Source organism: Coregonus lavaretus, assembly GCF_964263955.1.
Source record: "Coregonus lavaretus genome assembly, chromosome: 6".
Classification (NCBI taxonomy): domain Eukaryota; kingdom Metazoa; phylum Chordata; class Actinopteri; order Salmoniformes; family Salmonidae; genus Coregonus; species Coregonus lavaretus.
The window spans coordinates 29613324-29630444 of NC_139993.1; positions in this window are offsets into that span (position 1 = coordinate 29613324).

The window sequence follows — 17121 nt, forward strand, 5'->3', positions numbered from 1 at the left end:
GAAAAGCGTTCATGTGATAATGCAGCAGTCATTTCTGTTGAGGACTGACAGGATGAGAATTGGCTTTACAACTGACTTTGTGAGGGTTCATACCAGTGGTGAAACATCAGATAGATGGCAATATTGTAACTTAATGTACTTATTGGTGACTCCTTTTTTGGAACTGTGTGAATACAAATATCAAAATATTAGTGTGTATTTTTCCAGATATTCTCAGCATGGTTGCCAGTCTAGGGCAGTGGTTTTCAAACCCCTCCTCTGTGACCCCCAGACATTTCACAATTTAGTTGTAGCCTAGCTCACCTGATTCACCTTTTCAAGGTCAGGGCTTGATGATTAGTTGACAAGTCGAATCAGGTGTGCTAGCTGTGGAATAGTTCAAATACATGGAACGGCTGGGGGTCCCTGAGGAGAGGTTTGAAAACTCCTGGTCTAGGGTATAAGCTTCACTAACTGGTTCTAGAATGCAGCCCAAAATGTATCCCTTTGCACAAGCACATGTGGGTAGGTAACCTCAAAATAGAACAGCTAGGCATAAATGATAGGACATTGGACACTAAAATCAATCAAATCAAATCAAATTGTATTTGTCACATGCGCTGAATACAAAAGGACTTTACCGTGAAATGCTTACTTACCTCAATGCAGGTAAGTACTAACCAACAATGCAGGCTTTTAGAGTTCTCCATGGTTAGTCTTGGGATGTACAATATTTATGGCTAAAAGTAACCTTAATAATTGAGGTGACCATGAAAGTAATAGACATGTTGATCAATGTCTTCTTATGTGTCAATTATTTTATATTTTTTTACTCACATTCTGTCTGCTTTTTCCTCATCTCCCTCATGCACTACACCTTATTAAAATGTTACAATACGAGTTGTTGGTGAGATCATGTTGACCTGTTAAGCTTTTGTCTCTGAAATATGTTAATTAAGTGTGAGAAAAGATCTGTTTGCCTTTGCATCCAGGGTTTCAACAAAATATATTACCATAGATTTTTCTTTATTTACATTCTGCAGATTCTGTAAGAGATGTTTTTTTTTATAGTGGCTGGTCCTTTGAGTTGATATATTCAAAGCTCCTTTCCCTTTCACATTATTTGTTGTGTAAATGAAGAATCCAAATAGCCTCTTACCAGGTTTGATTGGATATGGCCCACAAAAATACCTGAAATCAAAAATATTTGAGAAATCAAAACATACACTACCGGTCAAAAGTTTTTGAACTCCTACTCATTCAAGGGTTTTTCTTTATTTTTACTATTTTCTACATTGTAGAATAATAGTGAAGACATCAAAACTATGAAATAACACATATGGAATCATGTAGTAACCAAAAAAGTGTTAAACAAATCAAAATATATTTAATATTTGAGATTCTTCAAATAGCCACCATTTGCCTTGATGAGAGCTTTGCACGCTCTGTTTAACACTTGTTTGGTTACTACATGATTCCATATGTGTTATTTCATAGTTTTGATGTCTTCACTATTATTCTACAATGTAGAAAATAGTAAAAATAGAGAAAAACCCTTGAATTAGTAGGTGTGTCCAACCTTTTGACTGGTACTGTATATAATGACAAAATGCTCATGTTTCCACCCTAACAATAGGAGTCAATGTCCAAAAGGCGGGAATTTTATTTAACTAGGCAAGTCAGTAAATAATAAATTCTCCCCTAACCCAGACGACGCTGGGCCAATTGTGCTCCGCCCTGTGGGACTCCTGATCACGGCCGGTAGTGATACAGCCCGGGATCGAACCTAGGTCTGTAGTGACGCCTCTAGCACTGCGATGCAGTGCCTTAGACCTCTGCGCCACTCAGGATCCAGGAAAGCTGGCGACAAGTTTAGGTCTGCATAGAATGCCCATAGAAACGCATTAGGCTTATTCTGGACACATTTTGGCGAGAGTGAGCCCTCTCGCTTCACCTCTTCCTCTCTTCTGAAACTCTCTCACCGGAGAAAGTACCCCAGTGAGCGATGGCATGCTGAAAGGAGGCAAGAGGACTGCAGATGTGGCCAGGGCAATAAATTGCGATGTCCGTTCTGTGAGACGCCTAAGACAGCGCTACAGGGAGACAGGACGGACAGTTGATCGTCCTTGCAGTGGCAGACCACGTGTAACAACACCTGCGCAGGATCGGTACATCCGAACATCACACCTGCGGGACAGGTACAGGATGGCAACAACAACTGCCCGAGTTACACCAGGAACGCACAATCCCTCCATCAGTGCTCAGACTGTCCACAATAGGCTGAGAGAGGCTGGACTGAGGGCTTGTAGGCCTGTTGTAAGGCAGGTCATCACCAGACATCACCGGCAAAAACGTCGCCTATGGGCACAAACCCACCGTCGCTGGACCAGACAGGACTGGCAAAAAGTGCTCTTCACTGATGAGTTGCGGTTTTGTCTCACCAGGGGTGATGGTGGGATTTGCGTTTATCGTTGAAGGAATGAGCGTTACACCGAGGCCTGTACTCTGGAGCGGGATCGATTTGGAGGTGGAGGGTCCGTCATGGTCTGGGGCGGTGTGTCACAGCATCATTGGACTGAGCTTGTTGTCATTGCAGGCAATCTCAACACTGTGCGTTACAGGGAAGACATCCTCCTCCCTCATGTGGTACCCTTCCTGCAGGCTCATCCTGACATGACCCTCCAGCATGACAATGCCACCAGCCATACTGCTTGTTCTGTGCGTGATTTCCTGCAAGACAGGAATGTCAGTGTTCTGCCATGGCCAGCAAAGAGCCCGGATCCCAATCCCATTGAGCAGGTCTGGGACCTGTTGGATCGGAGGGTGAGGGCTAGGGCCATTCCCCCCAGAAATGTCAGGGAACTTGCAGGTGCCTTGGTGGAAGAGTGGGGTAACATCTCACAGCAAGAACGGGCAAATCTGGTGCAGTCCATGAGAAGGAGATGCACTGCAGTACTTAATGCAGCTGGTGGCCACACCAGATACTGACTGTTACTTTAGATTTTGACCCCCGTTTGTTCAAGGACACATTATTCAATTTCTGTTTGTCACATGTCTGTGGAACTTGTTCAGTTTATGTCTCAGTTGTTGAATCTTGTTATGTTCATACAAATACTTACACACATGTTAAGTTTGCTGAAAATAAACGCAGTGAGAGGACGTTTCTTTTTTTGCTGAGTTTATATGTAGCCCATGTATCTGATGCTGTCTGGCCAGAAATAGTATGACATACTATTTTGGTCCAGACAGAATCAGATACATGGTCTCCACATACTGAGAGAGAGAGGGGCACTGTTTCGCTCGCTTGGATGCTTTATCTGAGATTTATGTCTTTCTGTCGGCGCGAGTCTCCGTCAAATAAATGATCAATATTTCATTGTAATTTGGACGGGCAAGGTAGGGCAGGCCAGGCACCCTAAGGCCCTCCATGAACAGAGAAGAAAGCGTTTAACTTTCAAGCAGCTCAATACACAAGTCAATCCACGTAAATAGCCTAAAATATGTATTTTTTTGTGATAAAGCAAATCAACTATATTAGCCTCTAAATCAAAGAGTGAGATCCGCCTCAGCAAGATGTGCATTCAGTGTTCTAAACTGAAATCATTATGCACATATTTCGAAACAGATTTGTTTTGCCACTACCATGTCTCATGCCCATGACCGCATTTAGACCCAGTTGTTTTTGGCTTTTTTAGCTTTTTAGCTTAGATATAGGGATGGAGTTGAGCGGCAACTAGTGTGGACGCTGACTGGAGCGCTGACATCACATTTTTACAAAAACAACGACTGATTTCAGCCCCTAAAGAATAGCCCGCAATTACACACAACATTGTGATGGTGGACTTTTGGGAAACATTTTACTTTACTGTTTTCTTTTTAATTATTTATGTCAAAACTGTATTCATAACCCTAGCCGACACTATAACATTGGTTCCAGAACTTTGATCCTAGAAAATGTGTCTGGACAGAAGTTGGTGTGACCATCAGGAGTCAGTGATAAGGGTTTGTTTGCTTCACCATCCATGGCCATCAGTCATGGTCATCAGTAGCCCATTCTACAGACAGTAATGTTAAACATTATACAGTCTATTCCTAAGCTGCCCAAATACTCTGTCTAAATGCAAATACGCCTCACACACAATACAGTTTTGGAAACATTTGTAACTTAACTTTCTTATAAGCAAGCAGTGGCGACCCATCATTTAGGGTAGGTGGGGCACCTGTTTAGCTCACTCTAGACAAAACACTATTTTTTTTGGCCTGTTTTGCTTGTTATTTTGGCATTAATACGTGTCACATATCAGTTTGCAAACAATGTTTAAACAAAATCATTGAATTAATAAAGCCGCATACAAACATGGTCTCTTTTTCACTTTCTTGAGTAAGGCAGCTCCAAAATGCAGGTGTTTCAGCCTAGCTCAGTGCTTTCTGTGGTGCTGGTGCAGCCAGGGGAAAATACGGAGCATAGGGGTTGGTAATGTTCTCTAGTTACGACGTGATTGGCTCAGCGTTCTGTCACTCATGAGGACACTACGTCACCGCAAAATCTACGGGGAGAGCTCGAAGATTCAAGCCCCTCGGGTGCTGCCATAGAGTTACATTAGAAGTGCCCATCCAAGAAGGCTCAAGGTCATTGGCCACAGATAAAATGACGTCAAATCACTTTATATCTACTGTAACTTTGATTGGATTGATCATGTCAAAATCATACTTTCAAAATCTTAGCTAGCAAGCTAGACAAGCAGTCATCATCACGTAGACAATCTACTGGCAAATCCTTTTCAATCCTTGTCATATGAAGAGAAATTAAAGATAAACTGTATCGGTGCTCATCGGCCATTGGACATAAACATTACACAACAAGTTGGAAATCGCAAATTCAACAATGAGTGGTTTGGAAGGAATCAGTGGCTAACTGCAAGCGTTGCAAAGCAATCACTAGCCTGCTATTCAGTAGAGTGGGTGTGTGGTCCAAGTCTGGGTTTCTCTTTTCCAAGCTTAAAAGGATAAACATTCAATATTGGCCATACTGTCAATCCAGCATGACTTCTGCCGCATTCAAAACAACTGGAAACTTGGAACTGGGAAATCTCAGACTACAGTGAGTTCAAGACAACTAGGAACTCGGGAAAAAAACGAGCTCTGACTGGGAAAACACGTTCTGAACGGTCATCCAACTCGGAATTCCAAGTCAGGAACTCTGTCTTCTTTCTAGAGCTCCGACCTGAAGATCACTGGCGTCATGACTCGACCTTGTTTTTTTCCAAGTTCCCAGTTGTCTTGAAAGCACCATAAATCCAGAGAATGCCAGACTTCGATGACAAAGTTTGATGACAAAATTTGCCCACAAGGACTGCCGCCCCACCTTCCTGTTCAAGTGAGCACAGCACAACAAGGTGAGTCCAAAAATGTATTGTATGCTGTTGCATAAATTATGTAATATGCCAGGGAGATATGTATACCGTAGCTAAGAAAGTCATCCTAAGTGTATGTTGTGTAGTAAGCTGTTAGTAGCCCATGTGCCTCACCCTAATATTTTGGTCCCTTTCCCCCTCATAACTTAGCCTACTGTTCTGACTTGGTGGTGCACATGTAGCCTATAGCCTGTTTTAGAGAAATGTAATCATTGAATATTGTAAGAGCATTCATTGTCTGCTTATATGCGCCTTTATTTAGCCTACGGTTCTGACTTGGTGTACAGGGAGAATACTGTAAAAACGGCCCATATTCTGAATTCTGTCGCTGTACATTTCAAAAGTGCTGAACAAATAGTTATATTAACTACGTCCGTCCTAGCTCGCTCATTAATGTCTTAATTGAAATTACGGATTGCCTCTTATTTGCTCGTCGTCCCCTTATACCATAGTTTGTACATCTCAATTGTCAGTAGAAACCACTTTTGTTTAAGCAAGTCAGCCATATCAGCTATGTTTTTTTTTTAAGGCAGTAAATGAGGCTGAATGAACTGTTTCGCTGCCAGACAAGGCTCCGCTGATAGCCAGGTGTAGCGGTGGTAAGGATTCACTTCATGGTGCTGAAAAGAAAGCTCTGGTGTTGGGACAGCTTTATGTAGGTCCTAACAGTTTGTGGGCACTGTTTGTAAGTGCAATTAATATATTGTTTAGTGTTGTGTAGTGGCTTTGCTGGCATGCATCTTTTTTTTTTGTTGTTGAATTTGCCCCACCAAGATTTACATGCTAAAATGTCACTGTAAGCAATAAATTATTTTTCAAATACAAAAGATAGGAAAGTTGCACCTGGCTGTATTTTGAGAAACACCGGAAATGTGGAATGGAATGGTCCACTGGAAATGCAAGCACAAGGTTATAGTTTGTGTTAGCAGAGGCAGTGTGTGAAAACATCCCAGTGCAACTTTGCTAAACTGCGCACAGTAAGTGTATCTTTTGTATTTGAAATATTCTTTCTCACTTATATTAAAGTTAAGTTCCAAAGGTTTCCAAAACTGTATCAAAAGTGAGGCGTATTTGCGTTTAGACAGAGCGTCGGGATTGTACTTCACATGGAGCAGCTGTGGTCCATACCATGAACTGAGAACCCAAAAGGGGGACCCTCTTGGGGGCATATTCATTAAGCCGATTCTGTTGCAAAACATTTCTTAAACGGAAGCAAATGCAACAAAACGGGGAGGGACCTACCTGAATTTGCCTAATAGAAACTCTTGTTTTACTTGCAAAACCTTATGTTCTGTTTGGACTAATGAATACACCCTTGGGTTCTTGAGAGCTAGGTCATCAATCATGGTCCACAGCCAAGCACCACTGGTCTTCATTAACAAACCAAACCTGGAAACCTGGGGTGTGTTCAGGAGTATGGAATGTTGTCCAAATAGAAATGTATTGTGTTTATCAGATCATTATCTCAGTGATGTAGATCAGGAATTGTTTCTGCTCGTTACATTTCAGCAAGGTTCTAAACATTTCAAATTTTTCTGAACAGCCCCAGGGTCACTTTCAGTAGGCACAAAATGGGAGAAAATGGTTTGAATCGTTGAGTGTTTTGAGCTAGGCATAAAACCTGAATGTGTCCAATAAGAATCATGTTGATTTAGGCAGAGGCCTATTGACGTCACCAGACCCGGGCTTTCTGGGTTTTGCCCCGAATGATTTTGTCTCAGCCCCGACTCTTTTGCCCTGCTGGGATGGTGTAAAATAAACTAGGCTACACTGCATTACACATTGTAATGAATACTCCAAACATGAGCCCCGGCTTGCCCTGCCTTTTTAGCTATGCCTAAAAGCAGCATTTCTGTGTACGGTGGCACTTTAGGAGTCAGAGTCAAAGTGGTTTTCAAAGTCATTTTGAAGAAATTCAGTTTCGGTGCGCACCGGCGACTGTTCATTCTCTGAGGGCGAGAGCGCAAAGATGAGAAGGAGAACCGGAGGTAAACTTTGTTAGCTTGATGCTACTATACCTAATTTTGTTAGCCCATGATGAGGCTATTGAGAGTTATTGACCTCACAGTAAACCAGATTCCAATAGTTTACATCATTGACGTCACCACGCACTCTGGCTTCTATTTCTGGTCAATAGTGCAGCCCTACTATTAAAAACGGAATTTGCCATATGTGCTGCATGTATATCTGATCATGATTGTGGCTGGGGTTAACTCACAACTGCAAGTGTTTAACTGTAGTATCCTGCCTGCCTTCCCCATAACACACTTTCTCTGTCCAATGATGGATTATATGCTGTTGCTATGGTGCACTGTGCAGCATTGGATTCAGCAGAAAAAAGGAAGAATGTTCAAGATGTGCTGCTGCTACTGACCAAGTCCTGCTCAAACCACTGTGTGTGCATTGCAGTTTTATGTATTTGGGGATAGACAACTGGAAAGGGACTACTGTAGTTTTATCTATTCATCTCTCTGGATTTCCAATAATTGACAGGGAATATTTCTGCTCAGCTTTGTTTTTCCATCTGGCTAGTTTTTATTTTATTTTTATTTTTATTTTTTTTTATTTTTTTGGGGGATGGATCAGCTTAATATTGCAGATATATTGTATCTTCTATCAATGTAATTGTCTGCATCACTTCCAATCCCCCATGTTTATTTTTATTTTTTATATATATATTCCCCTTTATTACTTTTCAACCCCACCATCCTTTCCCTACTTGGAGTAAATTAGTGAACAACAACGCCCAGGCCTCTACTTCCGGTCTATACTTACTATCTACACCTTATGGACAGAGTTAATTTTACAATAATTCTATATCTATATATATATATATATATTTATTTATTTATTTTTTTGCTCCTGAACTTCTTCTACTCTCAACCTCTCCGATCATTTTCATGATGTCCATCCGGTTTGCTTCTAAATGCCATATCTTTCTAACTGTGCTCTTTCCCAAAAGCTCCCAACATACAACCTATATACTTATTATGGACACAGTATGCTTACATTATTAGCTATCTTTGTTATTATTTGTTGTTATTTGTTATTAGTCCCATCCTTCAACTCTATTCAATACCTCCCATCTATCTCTTAACACCATCCATATAGGATTTCTATTTGCCATATATATTTCAACCGTACTGTGATGTTTTACAAAAGTTCTGAACCTTTCTATTCTCATTGCTTCTACAGATTGTGAATTAAAAATAAACATTTTTGCTAAAAGCATTATTATATTATTGATTGATTGACTATGACTTTTCAGATCACCCAGTAATGCTATCTGCAAGGTTAGTTCCAGGTAAATATTGCAATAATTTAGCCATTCCTGGACCTGTGTCCAAAAACAAGCTACAAATGGACAGAACCAAAACAAATGATCTAATGATTCTATCTCTTCACAGCAAAATCTGCAGAGCTGGGAAGATTGTATCCCCCATATAAATAACATTCTATTGGTAGCAAGAATTTTATATAATAATTTAAATTGAAAGATTCTAATTTTTGAATCCGGTGTCGTTTTGCGTGTCAGTTCATAAACACTATGCCATGGGATCGGTACGTCAAAGATCTCTTCCCAACTATTTTGCAATCTATATGGGACGGCTGTCAATCCTTTGGTCCTTAAGTGAAACTGATATACTTTTTTATTTATCACAGTTTTCCTTAACCAATTATGTTCTTTAATGCAAGGCCGACAGACAAGTTCCTTACTTTCTCCCCCTTCAACTTTCCTCTTCCACCTTTGCGGTAAGGCTGCAATTATTTGGTTGTAATTTTGGGTAGAGCAGACATTTCCATATGTTTTTGTTAGCTGCATGTGCGACATAACTCCACCAGTCCTACCGATGATATCATTTACGAAGATTATACCTTTTTTAAACATTCTGTCAAAAAATAAAGGTTTTTTGTCAATTAGTATATTTGAATTTAACCACAATATTTGTTGCATTATTTGTTCTGTCGTTTCTGGAGGATTAAATTGAAATTGCAACCAACTTTCTATGGCTTGTTTTAGAAATAGTGACATTTGGGAGATTATTTCCTTTTCAAATAACTGAAAGTGAGAGGTTGTAATCTGAATAAAGGGAAAAAGGCCTTTCTTGAACAGTGGGTGAGACAATCTTACTAATTTGCTTGAGAACCAGTTCGGATTTAAGTATAACTTTTGGATGACTGAAGATTTTAGTGATAGGTCTAATGCTTTAATATTTAATAATTTCTGTCCTCCGAATTCATATTCATTATATAAATATGCTCTTTTAATTTTGTCTGGCTTGCCGTTCCAAATAAAATTGAATATTTTTTTCTCATATAATTTAAAAAACTGTTTGCTAGGCGTAGGCAAGACCATAAGCAAATAGGTAAACTGGGATAATACTAAAGAGTTAATCAGGGTGATTTTTCCACAAATTGACAGGTATTTTCCTTTCCATGGTAGTAAGATCTTATCTATTTTTGCTAACTTTCTATAAAAATTTATTGAAGTGAGATCATTTATTTCCTTTGGGATATGTATTCCGAGTATATCTACATCACCATCAGACCATTTTATTGGTGAACTACATGGTAATGTAAAAATTGTATTTTTTAGTGATCCAATACGTAATATAGTACATTTGTCATAATTTGGTTTTAATCCAGAGAGGTTAGAAAATGTATCTAGATCCTCTATGAGGCTGTGGAGGGATTCTAGTTGTGGATCTAAAAGAAAACATGAATCATCTGCGTACAATGACACCTTTGTTTTTAAGCCCTGTATTTCTAATCCTCTGATATTATTATTGGATCTGATTTTAATAGCTAACATCTCGATGGCCACAATAAATAGATATGCCGATAGTGGACAACCTTGTTTCACTCCTCTTGACAGTTTAAAACTTTCTGAGAAATAGCCATTATTTACTATTTTACACCTAGGGTTACTATACATGATTTTGACCCATTTTATAAGAGATTCTCCAAAATTGAAATGCTCCAGGCATTTATATATAAATTCCAGTCGAACTTTATCAAATGCCTTTTCGAAGTCTGCTATGAATAGCAGGCCTGGTTTCCCATATTTTCCATAGTGTTCTATTGTTTCCAATACTTGCCTTATATTATCTCCAATGTATCTTCCATGTAAAAAACCTGTCTGATTAGAATGAATAATATCCGACAATACCTTTTTAATTCTATGCGCTATACATTTTGCTAGGATTTTTGCATCACAACACTGAAGTGTAAGTGGCCTCCAATTTTGTAAATGGACTGGATCTTTATATTTTCCACTTGTATCCTGTTTCAGTAATAATGAGATCAGACCTTCTTCTTGAGTGTCAGATAATCTACCATTTACATAGGAGTGGTTAAAACATGCTAATAACGGTCCTCTTAGTATATCAAAAAAGGTTTGGTATACCTCGATTGGTATGCCATCCAACCCTGGAGTTTTCCCGGACTTAAAGTCTTTAATTGCATCCAGAAGTTCCTCCTCTGTAATTTCACCTTCACATGAGTCTTTCTGTGTGGCTGTTAATTTGACATTATCAATAGAAAAAAAATCTCTACAATTAGCTTCAGTTAGAGGAGATGGAGGCGACTGAAAAGAAAACATATGCTTAAAATACTTTGTTTCTTCCTTCAAAATATCATTAGGTGAATTATGGGTGACTCCGTCAATTGTAACCAGTTTCATTAAGTTCTTTTTGGTAGCATTCCTATGTTGAAGATTAAAAAAGAATTTTGTGCATTTTCCCCATATTCCATCCAGTTTGCTTTATTTTTATAATATATTACACTTGATCTTTCTTGAATAAGTTTTTCCATTTCTTTTTGTTTTTCCTCTAATTTATTCTGAGCCTCTATGTTACAGTTTTTATTGCCATCTATCTGTTCTGTTAGACTTTCTATTTCCTTTCTTAGTATAAACTCTTTTGACCTAAATTGCTTTTGTTTTCGAGATGAGTACTGAATTGCATGGCCTCTAAAGGCACATTTAAAGGTGTCCCATACAATAAGGGGATTCGCTGTACCTATGTTATGTTGGAAAAAGTCAGTTATAAATTCCTTTGTTCTAATTATAAATAAATTATCATCTAATAGGCTTTGATTAAATTTCCAATATCATCGCCCACGTGGAAATTCAGTCAGAGTAATGTATATGCCTATTATATGATGGTCCGACCGCATTCTGTCCCCTATCAACACTTTTTTTTACTTTTGGTGCCAACGAGAATGAGATAAGAAAGAAGTCAAGACGACTAGCTTGATTCAGTCTCCGCCATGTATATCTCACTAGATCAGCATATTTAAGCCTCCATATATCTACTAGTTCTAATGTATCCATGACATTCACAATTTCCTTAAGAGCATGTGGGTGATTGTTTGTGGTGTGATTTCCTTTTCGGTCCATTGAGCTATTTAAAACAGTATTATAATCCCCCACCATAATAATATTGTCTTGAGTTGCTTGCAGGCTTGATAATTTATTATATATATTGTCAAAGAATTGTGGATCATCATTATTTGGTCCGTAAAGGTTAATGAGCCATATCTGTTTATGGTCCAATACCATATTTAAAATAATCCATCTACCTTGCGTATCTATTTGGACAATTTGCACATTCGGATCGAAATTACTATTAATTAATATCATCACCCCTTTTGAATTTCTTTGCCCATGGGAGAAGTATATTTCCCCCCCCCCATTCTTTTTTCCACGCTACTTCATCTCGAATTGTTGAATGAGTTTCCTGTATACAATAGATATTATATTCCTTCTCTTTGAGCCATGTAAATATTGTTCTTCTTTTGTTATTATCAGCTAAGCCATTACAATTATAACTGGCTATACTTATTTCACCATACACCATAATGAGATACAAGTTTCAAGTCTATTTATCATTATATATGTTTGTAAATTTACCAATAAAAAATAGCGTAATGATTGTCTGGCTTGTTGATGAAGGCCCCGTTTCCCCTCTAAATTCTATCAGGGCCCTTTGTAGTAGTAATTACAGCTAGACTTGCTCAAAGCACTAATTGTTGGTATCAATCACTTCACTTAAGCAGGAGCTGTAATTACATCCAAAGCCTTTATGGCTACTTGTGGGCCATGTAAAATGCATGGGAGATAAAGTAAAATAGGCTGATAATATGTTCTAATGACATCACAGACTTGCTGTTTGTTAGCCCTCTCAATGCAGATCCAATAACTTGACATTAACAACTTACTTCATGGCAACAATTTTCTATGGTTCAACTTCTTAGGACCCATGCTTTGTATTTGATATGTCACCTATTCTTCAATCTTACTTCAAATATGTATTTGGTTGTATAGAAGCACATACTATGAATTGGACTAAATATATAGGGAAGGGAACTACACACCAAACAGGAGGGATACTTGTTTCAGGCTAGGAGTCCCATGACTGTTCACATGCTCAGTGGCGATTTTAGCATGTAAATCTTGGTGGGGCAAACAAAAAAGAATGTTTTAGGATGCATGCCAGCAAAGCCACTACACAACAAATCACTAAACAATACATTGATTGCACTATAACGGTGACAAACGATGCCAACAAACTGTTGGGGCCTACATAAAGCTGTCCCAACAGCAGAGCTTTCTTTTCAGCACCATGGAGTGAATCCTTACCACTGCTACACCTGGCTATCAGCGGAGCCTTGTCTGGCAGCGAAACAGTTCATTCAGCCTCATTTACTGCCTTTAAAAAAAACTTAGTTGATATGGCTGACTTGCTTAAACAAAGGTGGGTTTTACTGACAATTGAGATGTACAAACTATGACATAAGGGGATGACGAGCGGATAAGAAGCAATCTGTAATTTCGATTAAGACATTAATGAGCGAGCTAGGATGGATGTAGTCAATATAACTATTTGTTCAGCACTTTTGAAATCTACAGCGATATATAGGGGGAATATAAGCAGACAATCTTATTCGATGATTACATTTCTCTAAAACAGGCTATAGGCTACATGCGCACAACCAAGTCAGAACAGTAGGCTAAGTTATGAGGGGAAAAAGGAACAAATTATTAGGGTGAGGCACATGGGCTACTAGCATCTTACTACACAACATACACTTAGTATTACTTTCTTAGCTACGGTATACATATCTCCCTGGCATATTAATTAAGTTATGCAGCAGCATACAATACATTTTTGTACTCACCTTGTTGTGCTGTGCTCACTTGAACAGGAAGGTGGCGCACAGGTCCTTCGTGGGCAAATTTTGTCATCAAACTTTTTCATAAAAGTCTGGCATTCTCTGGATTTATGGTGCTTTCAAGACAACTGGGAACTCGGGGAAAAAAACATGGTCGAATCATGATGACGTCAGTGATCTTCAGGTCGTAGCTCTAGAAAGAGGCCCGATTTCCCGACTTACAATTCCGAGTTGGATGACCGTTCATAACGTATTTTCCCAGTCGGAGCTCGTTTTTTCCCGAGTTCCCAGTTGTCTTGAACTCACTGAAGTCAGATTTCCCAGTTCCGAGTTTCCAGTTGTTATGAGTGCAGCAGAAGTCATGCTGGATTGACAGCATGGCCAATGTTGAATGTTTATCCTTTTAAGCTTGGAAAAGAGACCCTTAAACTCAGACTTTGGACCACACACCCACTCCACTGAATAGCAGGCTAGTGATTGCTTTGTGATGCTTGCAGTTAGCCACTGATTCCTTCCAAACCACTCATTGTTGAATTTGCGATTTCCAACTTGTTGTGTTATGTTTATGTCCAATGGCCGATGAGCACTGATACGTTTTAGCTATAATTTCTCTTCATTATTTCTCTTCATATGACAAGGATTTAAAAGGATTTGCCAGTAGATTGTCGACTTGATTGAATACGATGCTAGATAAGATTTTGAAAGTATGATGTTGACATGATCAGTCCAATCAAAGCTACTGTAGATATAATGTGATTTTACGTAATTATATCTGTGGCCAATGACCTTGAGCCTTCTTGGATGGGCACTTCTAATGTAACTCTATGGCAGCACCCAAGGGGCAAGAAATTATTGTTTTTAGCAAGAAATGTGGGGCTCTGCCCCCTGCCCTGAATGACGGGTCACCACTGCACATGCTTCTCAATATTGTTTGATCTAGCACCAGGATCCAGGATGTTGATGTGCCATGCCATCTAACCTATATCAGTGCAGAACAACTCTGAGTAGGAATAACACTACATGATGTTATTGTGGTTTGCATCCATACTCTCTTCAGCATGGTTTACTTTTTGTTATATTTCATAACAGGTTGGAGCCATCAGTCACGATTACCTTGTTTTCAGGACAGAATACTGTATCGTGGCGATTAGGCGCCACCTGGTGGAAATGTTTTGCAATGCAGTCACATTTCCACTTTCACATTACTGTGCTGTTTGATGTCTGGATTTGTGGTACTTGCCTTATAATTTTTGCCTTATGTTGTAAAACTTGCCCAGCAAGGCCTGTACTGTAGTAGTACAGTAACATAGTACTAACAACCATCATTCCTGACAGTTGAGAGTTTATTCTGAATCTGAAATGAAGATTTGAACCCTGAACATAAACCAGTGGAGAGTTTAGTCTACCTTGAATGGGAGGGTTTAATAAGACATTTAATTACTTATGTGGTCCTCCAATTCTCCCTCTGTGCTTGTGGCCTTAGGAAAGTGCGTCAAGAAGACGTATACTACAGAGTCAGACTGACTGGTATCTGCTTCTCAGGTAAGAGTGCAATCCATCAGTTGTTGAAAACTAGCTTCTGTTAGCTTGCAGGTTGCAAGCTTACATACATAATCTGTAGCCTTGCTCTTGAGTTGTCTATATTTCTTTAGAGTGAAAGAAATGCTTACATTATACATTACTGAAAAATCTTTGATCTCCCCTTTAGGACATAAAATAAGCAGGGCTTGTTTTATTATCGTAAATACTGTATGTCTTGGTGTAAAAAATATGACTTGCTTTTGAAATGATTTGCGATGCAAATTGATGGGAGACGTCATGCAGTAAAAACATGTCCCTATATCTTTTTATTGCCACCACAAGATGGTGCTATTATCATTTTGAATCTATTCTGTTGTCTACATGTGCTGCGGAGTCCCACTGTTCTGCTGTGTTTGACTACGTCTGAGTCAGGTATGCCTTGCTGATGTGATGTTTGTTTGAAATGTATCAGTTTTAGGATGTAGTAGGCCTAGGATCAAGACACTAAATAATGGACTTTAGCAATTACCTAATGAATTTAATTGCATTAGGTATGGAATAGATCCCTATGTAGCCTAGTCTTCTGACAGGGAGGCTGTGCATGGTAAACACAGCATTATCTGGCACACAGTCAGAGTAATGGGATTATTTCTGTGCTGCTCCCATGCAACGCTACGTAAATCGCCCCTCTGTCTATGATTAATGACACAGTTAGCCTCTCTGCACACAGCCTCAAGCTTCTTAATTTCACGGCATCAGTCACATCTCACTCTCTGGTGATTAGAGTGTTAGTAGTTTGGCCTATTGACCTCGGCCTGGTGACTATATCCCTGTGTGTGTCAGTGCATGTTTGTGTCTGTGTGTGTGTACATGTATGAGTAAGTGAGAGCAGAGGAGTGTGCAGTAGAGGAGAGGGTAATTGGCCCCATGCCCAATGCTTTGTCCCTAGCCCATGTGATCTCATCATGTCATCACTACAGAGGCCCCACTTGTTTTCAGAGCTCCTTCAAAACAACACAGACATCCGGACAGTTATCTCTCAGTTAGCCTACTAGCGTGCAGCGCGGGGTGCTAAGTGGCTAACCAGCTACTACCCCATCTCAGACCCAGGGCTGTTGCATAAAGTCTTCCAGATCCAGCTGACGCATCCCACAACACATGATATCATGGTGCCGGTGGGCAACAAAGGCCCGGTGGGCTCAGGAAGAGAGGGGTAATTGCCTAACTCACACACTCCTGGGCTCTTGACTTAAAGGGCCAATCAGCAGTTGAAACAATAACAAAGTGTGTCCCCGCCATTGTTTTGGTAAAAAGCTGAGGGATGGGGCTGGATAATTCAAATTCATAGACAGAGCTATGGATGCAAGGACTGACCATCCATGATATCAAAATGATAGTTTAACCATGTTTTGAGGCTATACAGTGTTTGTTTACATTTACTTTGTTTACAAACATTGGAGTAAAACAAGCTTATAATTTGGGTTCTGATGGGGTACGACAGTTAAACTAAGCTCATTTTAAGTTATATCTTCAAGAATCAATGGTTACATATAATTAATACGTCCCAAAATGGATGTAGCAACTGCTGATTGCCCCTTTAAGCACGCAGACACGCACACACACACACATGCATGTGTGTCCTATTGTGTAGTGTAGCCTCTTATCTCCTGTTGTGTTGAAGGAGAATATAATTTCATTCAGGATGTGGTAATGATTAAAGATGAAGAGTTCCTATGTGTGTGTCGATGGTGATAGATGGTGAGCTTAAGGGAGGATACAGTGACTCAGGCTCTTTCAGAGGGGCGTGTGTGTGGAATGGCTTATAGGTAATGAAAACTTATGCACACAGGCTTTGCTCGGAAGGAAGGCAGGTTCAAGTAGAAATTGCCCTCAATCACAGATCTAGGATCAGCTGACCCTATACTCAGTTCAACGCTAACTAGTAGGCTTGGTGTTAAAATGTTAAAACGGACCTCAACCCTGCTAGTGCATATGGTTTCTGCTCACGTCTTAACTGGCTCTCCCCCTCTGC